The sequence below is a fragment of the Ranitomeya variabilis genome, chromosome 1 (assembly GCF_051348905.1).
Source record: "Ranitomeya variabilis isolate aRanVar5 chromosome 1, aRanVar5.hap1, whole genome shotgun sequence".
Lineage (NCBI taxonomy): Eukaryota > Metazoa > Chordata > Amphibia > Anura > Dendrobatidae > Ranitomeya > Ranitomeya variabilis.
In genome coordinates, this window is record NC_135232.1 from 119,855,050 (window position 1) to 119,867,240 (window position 12,191).

The 12,191-nt window shown below is 47.1% G+C and overlaps 1 protein-coding gene across 1 annotated transcript in view; it reads left to right on the forward strand.

The window, feature by feature from the left end:
- The first annotated feature begins 286 nt into the window (after positions 1-286).
- The window catches only part of ATG10 (autophagy related 10), a 267,809-nt gene continuing 255,904 nt past the window's right edge, over positions 287-12,191 (forward strand). The window contains exon 1 of the mRNA XM_077288565.1: positions 287-459. The gene's annotated coding sequence lies outside the window, so the exon portion shown is untranslated. The remainder of the gene's footprint in view (positions 460-12,191) is intronic.

Below are 12,191 nucleotides of genomic sequence, written 5' to 3' on the forward strand. Positions count from 1 at the left end.
TGTCAGACACAACGATATCGTAACGATATCGCTAGAACGTCACGAATCGTACCGTCGTAGCGATGAAAATGGCACTGTGTGACGGTACCCTTAGGTATAGAAGTAGGGATAAGATAGAAGATAGCATAGGATAATAGTGGGGTTAGAATAGTGGGGCACATTAGAGATAGGGAATAGGAATATTAGCTTAGATTTGGTTAGCACTGGGTTTTCCAGTTGGGAGGGGCTACAGAGCAGTGCAGCATAGAGCAGGGGGTTATAGGCAAGGACTTCCTGGTTAGGGCTCGGTGCAGTGAGGATGCAGCAGTGAGAAAGGACAGTTGTGCCAGCCGTGGGGATAAGGCTGCTATGGCAGGAAGAGGCCCCAGGCTGAGTGGCATGCAGGCGGTCACCATCGTGAATAGACACCAACCCAAGGAGAATTCGGGGTCTACAACCGGGGCAGGTGAAGCTGAGATGGTGAGCCTGACACCATTTCCTATTGAATCCGGACCAGGGGATGGTAGGAAATTGGTGGGCCTGAAAGCATGGAGGGGACAGAGATTGTCCAGGAGCAAGACAGAGATAGTCCAAGAATGAGGCAGAGAGTGCCCAAAGCAAGGCAGGGACTGCTTGTAAGAGTAGAGGTTACCGGGAAGGCAGGGGAAGCTGGAGAGATTCCACTCTGTGTATACTGTGCTGCATATGTGATGGAAACCCTATTGCTCAGTAAAGTTGAACTGTTGAAAAAGGACATAGTCTCTGAAATGGTTTGTTGAGCTCGTGGATGCGGAGCCGGAGTGAAAGAAGCCAAAGGGACTCTGAGAGGAAATGTGAGTATACTGTTGCGCACGCTGCATATGCAGCAGAAAGGACATTGTATTTCATCTGTGGAGCGCCAGGGTGTGGGAGCACTACAGCTTGTTGTCACGACTACCACCCTGGCCGGCTTACACATGCAGCATGAAAGCTCATGTTCACACTGGTCACTAAACAGACAAAAACCCAAGATATAAGCATAAAAAACAAATACCCTGTAGTCAATAAATAAACCACAATAGTGCATGAAAATACTGTAACATAGGGTGCTTAGTTAACATAATTTTTATTTCAAAAAATACAAAAGCCATCCCACCACTTCACAGTGACCCCACCACGTCACGTCACTTGACAAATGGTAAGGTTTTAATATTGGGGGTTAGGACTGTCCCGAATAGGGTCACCGTGACTTTGTGGGATAGCTTTTTCATTTTTTTTAATCAAAATTATGTTAACTAAGCACCATATGTTATTTACATGCACTATTCATGTTTATTTACTGCAGGGTACTTGCTTATTATGCGTATTATGTTAGGTTTTTGTCTGATTAGTGACCAGTGTGAACATGAATTTACATGCTGCATGCACACCAACTTACACTCCAGTTTTTCTCTCTGATACCAAAAAGTTCTATTTTGGTCTCATCTGAGCTCATGAACTTCTCCCATGCCTCATCTGGATCATCCAGATGGTCATTGGCAAACTTCAAAGGGGCCTGGACATGTGCTGGCGTGAGCATGGGGACCTTACGAGCTCTGCAGGATTTTAATCCATGATGGTGTAGTGTGTTACTAACGGTTAGGGTTGAGCGACTTTCATTTTTTTAAGATCGAGTAGGGTTTTGTCCAGAGTCGAGTCGAGTGCAGTCGGCCGATTATCGCTAAAAGTCGGGGATCGACCGAAACACGAAACCCAATGCAAGTCAATGGGGAAGCATAGTCAGCAGTGAGTGGAGGCCAGGAAAACACCTACAGTGCCCATTTTAATGCCAAAAACATCCATTCTTGTTTCTGAAGCTTGCCAATCTTAATTAACTGTATAATAATAGTTGGGCATAGGGAATTGGGGGAAAGTTGTGGGGGGAGTAGGGCTGGCTCAAGTTTTTCGTGGGCCCAGGAAATGCGGACTACGTCACGGCGGTGTTGCAGGGAAAGGTAAGTATTTAAACGTTGCAAGTGCTGTGATCCTGAGCAAGCAGGGGGGGGCCCACTCGTTCGCATTGCCACTGGCACAGGGCCCCTCAAAGTACGGCGGTGTGTTTGCATGGCGGGGGCGCCTCCCACCAGCAGCGACACTTTTGCGTACTCTGAGGGGCCCTGTGCCAGTGACGTCGCCAACGAGTATGCCCCCCCACCTGATGAAGGAACCTGCACTTTCATCTGCACCTTCCTCTTTGTCCCTGTGTAAGGTGGTATAACATGCGGGAAGGGGAACCTTACTTTCAGCAGGGTCAGATTCTGGCTGTGTAGAGTACAAGGGGAATGTAGTGGTCTAGGTCAATGTACCAGCAGACTCATTTAGCAGTGGCTGGGCAATGGGCAGGATGAGGAGGAAACAGATATAGGGCCAAAGAATAAAGTAGGCTACATGCAGTTCAAAATTGGTAACAGGACTAAACAGGCGGCATTGCTTTGTTCAGTGGAGTAGCAAACCCAAGAGCAGCAGACACTGTTTCAAGGGCCTAACCACACTAGTAGGCCAAATGCAGTTTAATATCTGATAGTATAGGGCGAAAGCCAGAATGTGGAAGCTCAGCTTTGTTCAGTTGAGGACAACACCAGGGAGGGGCAGACACCTTTAGTAGGCCGGAAAAGCCTATTGCATTTTTTAAAATGGTAATTTGGAGCAGAAGGTTGAAGCTCAGCTTTATTTAGTTGAGGGCAACACCAGGCAGGGGCACACAGACAGACACCTTTAGTAGGCCGGAAAAGCCTATTGCATTTTTTAAAATGGTAATTTGGAGCAGAAGGTTGAAGCTCAGCTTTATTTAGTTGAGGGCAACACCAGGGAGGGGCAGAAGCCGTTAGTAGGCCCTAACCACCATTTTTTTTTTTTAAAACCACTTAATGAGAGCCGGAAGGTTGAAGCTCAGCTTTATTTAGTTGAGGACAACACCAGGCAGGGGCACACAGACAGACACCTTTAGTAGGCCGGAAAAGCCTATTGCATTTTTTAAAATGGTAATTTGGAGCAGAAGGTTGAAGCTCAGCTTTATTTAGTTGAGGGCAACACCAGGGAGGGGCAGAAGCCGTTAGTAGGCCCTAACCACCATTTTTTCTTTTTAAAACCACTTAATGAGAGCCGGAAGGTTGAAGCTCAGCTTTATTTAGTTGAGGACAACACCAGGCAGGGGCACACAGACAGACACCTTTAGTAGGCCGGAAAAGCCTATTGCATTTTTTAAAATGGTAATTTGGAGCAGAAGGTTGAAGCTCAGCTTTATTTAGTTGAGGGCAACACCAGGCAGGGGCACACAGACAGACACCTTTAGTAGGCTGGAAAAGCCTATTGCATTTTTTAAAATGGTAATTTGGAGCAGAAGGTTGAAGCTCAGCTTTATTTAGTTGAGGGCAACACCAGGGAGGGGCAGAAGCCGTTAGTAGGCCCTAACCACCATTTTTTTTTTTTTAAACCACTTAATGAGAGCCGGAAGGTTGAAGCTCAGCTTTATTTAGTTGAGGACAACACCAGGCAGGGGCACACAGACAGACACCTTTAGTAGGCCGGAAAAGCCTATTGCATTTTTTAAAATGGTAATTTGGAGCAGAAGGTTGAAGCTCAGCTTTATTTAGTTGAGGGCAACACCAGGCAGGGGCAGAAGCCGTTAGTAGGCCCTAACCACCATTTTTTTTTAAAAAAACCACTTAATGAGAGCCGGAAGGTTGAAGCTCAGCTTTATTTAGTTGAGGACAACACCAGGCAGGGGCACACAGACAGACACCTTTAGTAGGCCGGAAAAGCCTATTGCATTTTTTAAAATGGTAATTTGGAGCAGAAGGTTGAAGCTCAGCTTTATTTAGTTGAGGGCAACACCAGGCAGGGGCACACAGACAGACACCTTTAGTAGGCCGGAAAAGCCTATTGCATTTTTTAAACTGGTAATTTGGAGCAGAAGGTTGAAGCTCAGCTTTATTTAGTTGAGGGCAACACCAGGGAGGGGCAGAAGCCGTTAGTAGGCCCTAACCACCATTTTTTTTTTTTAAAACCACTTAATGAGAGCCGGAAGGTTGAAGCTCAGCTTTATTTAGTTGAGGACAACACCAGGCAGGGGCACACAGACAGACACCTTTAGTAGGCCGGAAAAGCCTATTGCATTTTTTAAAATGGTAATTTGGAGCAGAAGGTTGAAGCTCAGCTTTATTTAGTTGAGGGCAACACCAGGGAGGGGCAGAAGCCGTTAGTAGGCCCTAACCAAAGTTGAAGGCCAAATGCAGTTTAATTTCTGATACTATAGGCCGAAAGCCAGAAGGTGGAAGCTCCGATTTAGACAGTGGAGGACAATTTGAATTAGGGACTGCAGACAGACTTAGTAGGCTGTCCCCTGTGGACCATGCATCCACCACCTCAACCCATTGCGCCGTAATGGACACGTAATCTTCCGTAGCCATGCCTACAGGTCCATGCGTCTGTTGTCAGGTGCACCTTTGTACTCACAGATTGCCAGAGTGCATGGACAATGCGGTCTTCTACATGCTGGTGGAGGGTTGGGATGGCTTTTCTCGCAAAAGAAGTGTCGACTGGTTAGCTTGTAGCGTGGTACAGCGTAGTCCATCATGGCCTTATTAATAGTAAATAAAATATATAACTAGGCTCTATGAACTTTTAAATAGGTTCCAGGGGTACACGGGCAGCATTGGTGTGGTCAGTGGAGGAGTATTGCAAGTAGGGGCTGCAGACAGGCTATCAAAGGCCTAAAATAACAAACAGTAGGCAGTCATGGCAGTTTTACATCGGTTACATGGATACACAGGCAGGCACTCCAGGCAGCATTGTGGTCAGTGGAGGAGTTTTGCAAGTAGGGGCCGCAGACAGGCTATCAAAGGCCTAAAATAACAAACAGTAGGCAGTCATGGCAGTTTTACATCGGTTACATGGATACACAGGCAGGCACTCCAGGCAGCATTGTGGTCAGTGGAGGAGTATTGCAAGTAGGGGCCGCAGACAGGCTATCAAAGGCCTAACATAACAAACAATAGGCTCATGGCAGTTTTACAGCGGTTACATGGATACACGGGCAGGCAGCTTGGTGGTCAGTGGAGGAGTATTTAAAGTAGGGACCGCAGACAGGCTTCAAAGGCCTAACATAAGAAAATGGGCTGGCTGTAGGCACTTTATAATTGGTTCCAGGGGTACACGGGCAGCAGTGGTCTGGCCAGTGGAGGACTAGTGGAAGGAGGGACCGCAGACAGGCTTCAAAGGCCTAACATAAAAAAACGGGCTGGCTGTAGGCACTTTATAATTGGTTCCAGGGGTACACGGGCAGCAGTGGTCTGGTCAGTGGAGGACTAGTGGAAGGAGGGACCGCAGACAGGCTTCAAAGGCCTAACATAAAAAAACGGGCTGGCTGTAGGCACTTTATAATTGGTTCCAGGGGTACACGGGCAGCAGTGGTCTGGTCAGTGGAGGACTAGTGGAAGGAGGGACCGCAGACAGGCTTCAAAGGCCTAACATAAAAAAACGGGCTGGCTGTAGGCACTTTATAATTGGTTCCAGGGGTACACGGGCAGCAGTGGTCTGGTCAGTGGAGGACTAGTGGAAGGAGGGACCGCAGACAGGCTTCAAAGGCCTAACATAAAAAAATGGGCTGGCTGTAGGCACTTTATAATTGGTTCCAGGGGTACACGGGCAGCAGTGGTCTGGTCAGTGGAGGACTAGTGGAAGGAGGGACCGCAGACAGGCTTCAAAGGCCTAACATAAAAAAATGGGCTGGCTGTAGGCACTTTATAATTGGTTCCAGGGGTACACGGGCAGCAGTGGTCTGGTCAGTGGAGGACTAGTGGAAGGAGGGACCGCAGACAGGCTTCAAAGGCCTAACATAAAAAAATGGGCTGGCTGTAGGCACTTTATAATTGGTTCCAGGGGTACACGGGCAGCAGTGGTCTGGTCAGTGGAGGACTAGTGGAAGGAGGGACCGCAGACAGGCTTCAAAGGCCTAACATAAAAAAATGGGCTGGCGGTAGGCACTTTATTATTGGTTCCAGGGGTACACGGGCAGCAGTGGTCTGGTCAGTGGAGGCCTAGTGGAAGGAGGGACCGCAGACAGGCTTCAAAGGCCTAAAATAACAAACAATAGGCTTATGGCAGTTTTACAGCGGTTACATGGATACACGGGCAGGCAGCTGGTGATGAGTGGAGGAGTATTTAAAGTAGGGACCGCAGACAGGCTATCAAAGGCCTAAAATAACAAACAATAGGCTTATGGCAGTTTTACAGCGGTTACATGGATACACGGGCAGGCAGCTTGGTGGTCAGTGGAGGAGTATTTAAAGTAGGGACCGCAGACAGGCTATCAAAGGCCTAAAATAACAAACAATAGGCTCATGGCAGCTTTACAGCGGTTACATGGATACACAGGCAGCTTGGTGGTGAGTGGAGGAGTAGTGCAAGGAGTGTCTGTCCCAGTACTCCCAAAATATAAATAGATGTTAATGTCTCGCAAAACAACCAAAACAAAAAAAAAGGTGGCATACTTAGGTACAGGGGTGGGCTCATCTACTGAGTTTCTGACATAGTAATTTGGCAGTAACTATTTAATGGTGCCAATATAGGACACAGACACAGACTACTTTAAGTTGCATCATAGATGTCTACAAATTTGTATTGTCAGTGCCAGACATTGAATGATGTCAGCGAATAGACTAAAGATTGGTGGAGCTGTGCAACATAATTTTGCACGTGGTAGAGCACATTTTGAGCTGGGGTAGGGGGGAACTCTCTTGAGGCCGGCGGGACCGCCCCAGGGCCCCTCATGTTACAACGGTGTGTCTGACGTTGGGTGCGCACCACCACCGCCAGAGACACTACATTGTACTATGAGGGACCCAGTAGCAATGCCGTCAACCAAAAGCGAGCACACCCACCTCTTCAGACAAACAGCAGTCTCACGGGTGCTTGCGCCAAGTCGCGATACCACGGCCCCGTGTGGGGAGTTTTGCCATTTAGGGAGGTGTAAACATGTCGTATGCTGTACAATCAGCTGCAGCAAATTAGACATTAGAAAAGTAATTCACAGGCAAGAGCTTTTCATAGGAAAGCTAGGTGTCGGCCGGGCAAGGTGGGGCAAAAGATTTCGAAATCCAGTTGTGGTTCATTTTAATGAATGTTAGATCGTCAACATTTTGGGTAGCCAGACGAGTCCTTTTTTCGGTTAATATTGAACCTGCAGCACTGAATACTCTTTCTGATAGGACACTTGCTGCCGGGCAAGCAAGCTCCTGCAATGCATATTCTGCCAATTCTGGCCAGGTGTCTAATTTTGATGCCCAGTAATCAAATGGGAATGACGGTTGAGGGAGAACATCGATAAGGGATGAAAAATAGTTAGTAACCATACTGGACAAATGTTGTCTCCTGTCACTTTCAATTGATGCAGCAGTACCTGTCCTGTCTGCGGTCATAGCAAAATCACTCCACAACCTGGTCAGAAAACCCCTCTGTCCAACGCCACTTCTGATGTGTGCACCCCTAACACTCCTAGTCTGCTGCCCCCTGGAGCTCGTGTGAGAACGATCACGTGCGCTGTGTGCTGGGAATGCCTGAAGCAAACGGTCAACAAGAGTTGATTGTTTGGTTGCTAATATTAGTTCCAAGTTCTCATGTGGCATAATATTTTGCAATTTGCCTTTATAGCGTGGATCAAGGAGGCAGGCCAACCAGTAATCGTCATCGTTCATCATTTTCGTAATGCGTGTGTCCCTTTTTAGGATACGTAAGGCATAATCCGCCATGTGGGCCAAAGTTCCAGTTGTCAAATCTCCGGTTGTGATTGGTTGAGGGGCAGTTGCAGGCAAATCTACGTCACTTGTGTCCCTCAAAAAACCAGAACCCGGCCGTGACACGCAACCAATTTCCTGTGCCCCCGGGAAAGGTTCGGCATTAAAAATATACTCATCCCCATCATCCTCCTCGTCCTCCACCTCCTCTTCGCCCGCTACCTCGTCCTGTACACTGCCCTGACCAGACAATGGCTGACTGTCATCAAGGCTTTCCTCTTCCTCTGGTGCAGACGCCTGCTCCTTTATGTGCGTCAAACTTTGCATCAGCAGACGCATTAGGGGGATGCTCATGCTTATTACGGCGTTGTCTGCACTAACCAGCCGTGTGCATTCCTCAAAACACTGAAGGACTTGACACATGTCTTGTATCTTAGACCACTGCACACCTGACAACTCCATGTCTGCCATCCTACTGCCTGCCCGTGTATCCTCCCACAAATAAATAACAGCACGCCTCTGTTCGCACAGTCTCTGAAGCATGTGCAGTGTTGAGTTCCACCTTGTTGCAACGTCTGTGATTAGGCGATGCTGGGGAAGGTTCAAAGACCGCTGATAGGTCTGCATACGGCTGGCGTGTACAGGCGAACGTCGGATATGTGAGCAAAGTGCACGCACTTTGAGGAGCAGGTCGGAGAACCCAGGATAAGTTTTCAATAAGCACTGCACCACCAGGTTTAAGGTGTGAGCCAGGCAAGGAATGTGTTTCAGTTGGGAAAGGGAGATGGCAGCCATGAAATTCCTTCCGTTATCACTCACTACCTTGCCTGCCTCAAGATCTACTGTGCCCAGCCACGACTGCGTTTCTTGTTGCAAGAACTCGGACAGAACTTCCGCGGTGTGTCTGTTGTCGCCCAAGCACTTCATAGCCAATACAGCCTGCTGACGCTTGGCAGTAGCTGGCCCATAATGGGACAACTGGTGTGCAACAGTGTCATCTGCCGATGGAGTGGTTGGCAGACTGCGTTCTGTGGAAGAGCTGTAGCTTCTGCAGGAGGACGAGGAGGAGGAGGAGGAGGGGGTGCGAACGCCTACAGCCAACTGTTTCCTAGACCGTGGGCTAGGCACAACTGTCCCTAAATTGATGTCGCCTGTGGACCCTGCATCCACCACATTCACCCAGTGTGCCGTGATGGACACATAACATCCCTGGCCATGCCTACTGGTCCATGCATCTGTAGTCAGGTGCACCTTTGTACTCACAGATTGCCTGAGTGCATGGACGATGCGCTGTTTAACATGCTGGTGCAGGGCTGGGATGGCTTTTCTGGAAAAAAAGTGTCGACTGGGTAGCTCGTATCGTGGTTCAGCGTACTCCATCAGGGCTTTGAAAGCTTCGCTTTCAACTAACCGGTAGGGCATCATCTCTAACGAGATTAGTCTAGCTATGTGGGCGTTAAAACACTGTGTACGCGGATGCGAGGATAAGTACTTCCTTTTTCTAACCAGAGTCTCATGTAGGGTGAGCTGGACTGGAGAGCTGGAGATCGTGGAACTTTCAGGTGTGCCGGTGTACATGGCAGACTGAGAGACGGTTGGAGACGGTATTGTTTCCGCCGGTGCCCTAGATGCAATATTTCCTCCTACAAAACTGGTGATTCCCTGACCCTGACTGCTTTTGGCTGGCAAAGAAACCTGCACAGATACTGCCGGTGGTGCGGAAAATGGTGGCCTTACAGTGACGGAAGGGATGTTGCGTTGCTGACTAGCTTCATTGGCCGAGGGTGCTACAACCTTGAGGGACGTTTGGTAGTTAGTCCAGGCTTGAAAATGCATGGTGGTTAAGTGTCTATGCATGCAACTAGTATTTAGACTTTTCAGATTCTGACCTCTGCTTAAGCTAGTTGAACATTTTTGACAGATGACTTTGCGCTGATCAGTTGGATGTTGTTTAAAAAAATGCCAGACTGCACTCTTCCTAGACTCGGATCCCTTTTCAGGGATTGCAGACTGAGCTTTAACCGGATGGCAACGCTGTGCTCCAACAGGTTTTGGCTTTGACACGCGTTTTGGGCCAGATACGGGCCCGGCAGATGGAACCTGTTGCGATGTTGATGCCTGCTGCGGCCCCTCCTCCACCTCCGCTTCTGAACTACTGCCGCCTGCACCCTGTTCCCCCAATGGCTGCCAATCGGGGTCAATAACTGGGTCATCTATTACCTCCTCTTCGAGCTCGTGTGCAACTTCGTCTGTGTCACTGTGTCGGTCGGTGGTATAGCGTTCGTGGCGGGGCAACATATTCTCATCAGGGTCTGATTGTGGATCTGTACCCTGAGAGGGCAATGTGGTGGTCTGAGTCAAAGGAGCAGCATAGTACTCTGGCTGTGGCTGTGCATCAGTGCACTCCATGTCAGAATATACTTGTAATGGGCATGGCCTGTTAAATGTTTCACTTTCTAAGCCAGGGACGGTATGTGTAAAGAGCTCCATGGAGTGACCCGTTGTGTCGCCTGCTGCATCCTTCTCTCTTGTTGTAGTTTTTGCTGAGGAGGACAAGGAAGCGACTTGTCCCTGACCGTGAACATCCACAAGCGACGCGCTGCTTTTACATTTACCAGTTTCGGAAGAGGAGGCAAAAGAGCTAGAGGCTGAGTCTGCAATGTAAGCCAAAACTTGCTGTTGCTGCTCCGCCTTTAAAAGCGGTTTTCCTACTCCCAGAAAAGAGAGCGTTCGAGGCCTTGTGTAGCCTGACGACGAAACTGGCTCCACAGCTCCAGACTTAGGTGGAATATTTTTATCCCCACGACCACCTGATGCTCCACTACCACTACCATCATTACCAGCTGACAATGAACGCCCACGACGACCTCTTACACCAGACTTCCTCATTGTTTTAAAATCTTAACCAAAGTAACTTTATTTGTTGCTGTCAAACAACTTACACGGTGAGCTATAACTTCAGTATGATTTCAATATCCCTTAACAGGTTGGTGAGACCACAAGGAAAATCAGGCACAATGTTACACACTCTGTTTTCTGTGGCACAAAATCACAGAGATGACACACACGCAGGACTGTCACTCAAGCACTAATGTCAATATTAATCTCCCACCTAATTTATTTTTTTTTTTTTCTCAGGGAGACTTTAGAAACCAAATAATATTAAAAAAAAAAAAAAAAAAAAAGGCTTTCTATGGCCCACAATTAGAGAGAGAGAGGTGGCACACCCAGGAGTCAAGACTGGCGCACAAGCTGAAAGGGCAATATTACTCTCCCACTGTTTTTTTAAGTTTTTTTTTTATTTCAGGGAGACTTTAGAAACCAAATAATATTAAAAAAACCAAAAAAAAAAATAGCCTTTCTATGGCCCACTGAATGAGAGAGAGGTGGCACACCCAGGAGTCAAGACTGGCACACAAGCTGAAAGGGCAATATTACTCTCCCACTGTTTTTTTATGTATTTTTTGTTTTTTAAGGGAGACTTTAGAAACCCAATAATATTTAAAAAAATAAATAAATAGGCTTTCTATGGCCCACTGAATGAGAGGGAGAGAGGTGGCACACCCAGGAGTCAAGACTGGCACACAAGCTGAAAGGGCAATATTACTCTCCCACTGTTTTTTTATGTTTTTTTTTTTTTTTTCAGGGAGACTTTAGAAACCAAATAATAAGAAAAAAAATAAATAAATAAATAGGCTTTCTATAGCCCACTGAATGAGAGATAGCACACACAGCAGTGGCACACAAGCCCTGACTGAGGCCAATATTTTTCTCCCACTGATTGATGTAGTGTTTTTGTGTTGAGGTAGATTTTAGAACACAAATCAAGGAAAAAAAAAAAAATGCTTTCTATGGCCCACTGAATGAGAGAGAGGTGGCACACCCAGGAGTCAAGACTGGCACACAAGCTGAAAGGGCAATATTACTCTCCCACTGTTTTTTTATGTATTTTTTGTTTTTTAAGGGAGACTTTAGAAACCCAATAATATTTTTTAAAAAAAATAAATAGGCTTTCTATGGCCCACTGAATGAGAGGGAGAGAGGTGGCACACCCAGGAGTCAAGCCTGGCACACAAGCTGAAAGGGCAATATTACTCTCCCACTGTTTTTTGTATGTTTTTTTTTTTTTTTCAGGGAGACTTTAGAAACCAAATAATAAGAAAAAAAATAAATAAATAAATAGGCTTTCTATAGCCCACTGAATGAGAGATAGCACACACAGCAGTGGCACACAAGCCCTGACTGAGGCCAATATTTTTCTCCCACTGATTGATGTAGTGTTTTTGTGTTGAGGTAGATTTTAGAACACAAATCAAGGAAAAAAAAAAAAATGCTTTCTATTGCCCACTGAATGAGAGGGAGAGAGGTGGCACACCCAGGAGTCAAGACTGGCACACAAGCTGAAAGGGCAATATTACTCTCCCACTGTTTTTTTAGGTATTTTTTTTTTTTTCAGGGAGA